General features: G+C 39.8%; 2 protein-coding genes across 2 annotated transcripts in view; one reads left to right on the top strand and one right to left on the bottom strand.

Moving 5' to 3' along the window:
- The window catches only part of LOC144960678 (uncharacterized), a gene marked incomplete in the record, with an annotated part of 100,834 nt that overhangs the window by 50,362 nt on the left and 47,972 nt on the right, over positions 1-2,500 (bottom strand).
- LOC144960679 (uncharacterized) overlaps positions 1-2,500 on the top strand; it is an 11,028-nt gene that overhangs the window by 79 nt on the left and 8,449 nt on the right. Inside the window, exon 1 of the mRNA XM_078893960.1 lies at positions 1-585. This exon is cut by the window's left edge and continues 79 nt beyond it. The gene's annotated coding sequence lies outside the window, so the exon portion shown is untranslated. The remainder of the gene's footprint in view (positions 586-2,500) is intronic.

Below are 2,500 nucleotides of genomic sequence, written 5' to 3'. Positions count from 1 at the left end.
CACTACAACCTTTGGATTAAACATACAACAATTGTGGACTACTTTTTATACTATTATGAAGACTAGCATCCCGGGGGTGAGAATAGTCACTTCGTTTTAATTAACAACATACTTATGCTTCAGATTGTATTAACTGTGCCGGAAATGTTCGCCTCAATAATATAAAATTATATAGATAATTCAAAGAAGACGTCACTCAGGTCTTTGTTATTGTTTTTTTTTGCCATCCGCGTTTATGAGTAATGCTCACTGAACTGTATTAACCCGACTATAAACGTTCATGATTACACACAGTTTTGTGTGTTGGTCCGTTATACTTCCGGATGACAATGTTATGAGCTTCTTAGCCAAGCGCATACTATCTATAACTAGCTGCCTGATTTTAACAACCTATATCTGCATCATATTTTTTTCACTGTCCTATTCTTTCGGAAGGAAATCGTTATTTTAAAAAAATGACAATTCAATTCTGAATTAAGAAAAAATTTTGTGATTTTTCTCAAATTGTGACTATCTACTGGGATTTGACCTCGGGTTACATTGCCATCACGTGAAAACCGCATTCATCGTTTCAAATAGAAAAAGGTACGTAATATTCAAGACAACATTTTGAAAGGTTGTGTCCAGATGAGGCTAATCTTCATACATTGATACGATCTCCCCGGCCAGGCGGAGTTGTCGTACCAGTAAGGTGCGGCTATGTGGTCTAGTGGTATGACACTCGCTTTCGGATCGGAAGGTCCTGGGTTCGAGCCTCGCGCTCGGCCATAGTTGAGTCCTTGAAAAAGGCCCTTTACTCACATTTTCTCACCGTACTTAGGTGTAAAATGAGTACCTGGCCGTTAACAGCGTTGTCTTTGTCCGAAAAATTGTAATATTGCCTAACAGGCGTCAAGTCTCCGTCCTACATGTTAAATGTTGCTGTTGACCAGGGGCCCCTTGTAAAGCGCTTTGAGCACATTTAGTGGATATTGCGCTATATAAAAAGCTCAATTTAAGGTCTCGGATTCGAGCCCCCATCTTCGTCGCGAAGTTTTTATTCTCTGTTGTTTTCTGGCACTTGCCTACTTACTTCATTTCTTGTGAATAACTTTATGTTATGATGTTAAAATGAATTAATTATAAGACAAATTATGTGATGAAATGTGCGTAATGATGATTCCCACAAACCTGGTTCTGGCACTAATTATGTGCGGTTATGTGGTCTTGTGGTATGACACTCGCTTTCGGATCGGAACAGTCCTGGGTTTGAGCCTTGCTCGGCGCATAGTTGATCCCTTGGAAAAGTCTCTTTACTCGCATTCTGTCAGCGTACTCAGGTGTAAAATGAGTACCTGGCCGTTAACAACGTTGTTTTATGTCTTTAAAAAAATTGTGATATCGCCTAACAGGCGTCATGTCACGTTCTACATGTTACATGTTGCTGTTGGTCAGGGACTCTTTGTAAAGCACGTTTAGTGGATTTTGCGCTAGATTTATAAAATGTCTCGTTAAAAAAAATTGCGTAACTATCATGATGACAAACCGGGTTCTGGCACTAACTACTCACATTTATAAAGAATTTGCGCTATATAAAAGCTTAAGTTAAAAAAAATTATTATAGTAATTAGTAATAAATCTTCCTTGTCTACAAAATGGAAAATCTTTAGTGGTTTACAATGCTCGAACAAATATTATTATTGAGCTTAAAAAAATTGAGCTTTACATAGCGCAATATCCACTAAATGTGCTAAAAGCGCTTTACAAGGGGTCCCTGGTCAACAGCAACATTTAACATGTAGGACAGGACATGACGCCTGTTAGGCGATATTACAATTTTTCGGACAAAGACAACGCTGTTAACGGCCAGGTACTCATTTTACACCTGAGTACGGTGAGAGAATGTGAGTAAAGAGCCTTGTCCAAGGACTCAACTATGCACCGAGCGCGAGGCTCGAACCCAGGACCTTCCGATCCGAAAGCGAGTGTCATACCACAAGATCACATAGCCGCATATATTATAATAAACATTAATAGAAATCTGTGTATCTTATAATAATAAGATCCTTATAACAAATAATTTGCTGCACAATGTACACAGACATCCGTGCAATTTTATACAACAGGGAACGTAATGTTTTTAATGCATAGGGGCAGCGTGGCTCAGTGCTACGGTCTTTGCTTCCTACCCGAAAGGTACCGAGTTCAATCACCCGCCGCCGCGTTGTGTGGCCTTGAGCAAGTCACATAGCCCTAGCTCACTTTGCGGCGCTTTTCTGCGGCTGACGCCTGGGTTATTCCAGTCTTCCCTTGGAAGAGACCCTAAAGACAAATTTCCCATTGGGGATTGATAAACGGAATTTTATTATTTGTGACCCACCGTATCAAAGCGGTATTATGTCGGGATCCACTCGGTAAGGGAAATTGAATTCATAGCCACAAATATCCAACTTGGGTTTAATTTCTGTACGTTCTGGTGGAGTATAAAGACTATTTCTTGCTTTGCAAAATCTTCTAAAGT

This window comes from Berghia stephanieae, chromosome 15 (genome assembly GCF_034508935.2).
Source record: "Berghia stephanieae isolate SIO BIC M18660-M18661 chromosome 15, UCSD_Bste_1.3, whole genome shotgun sequence".
Taxonomy (NCBI): Eukaryota; Metazoa; Mollusca; class Gastropoda; order Nudibranchia; family Aeolidiidae; genus Berghia; species Berghia stephanieae.
This window is presented reverse-complemented; position numbering and strand designations above follow the sequence as displayed.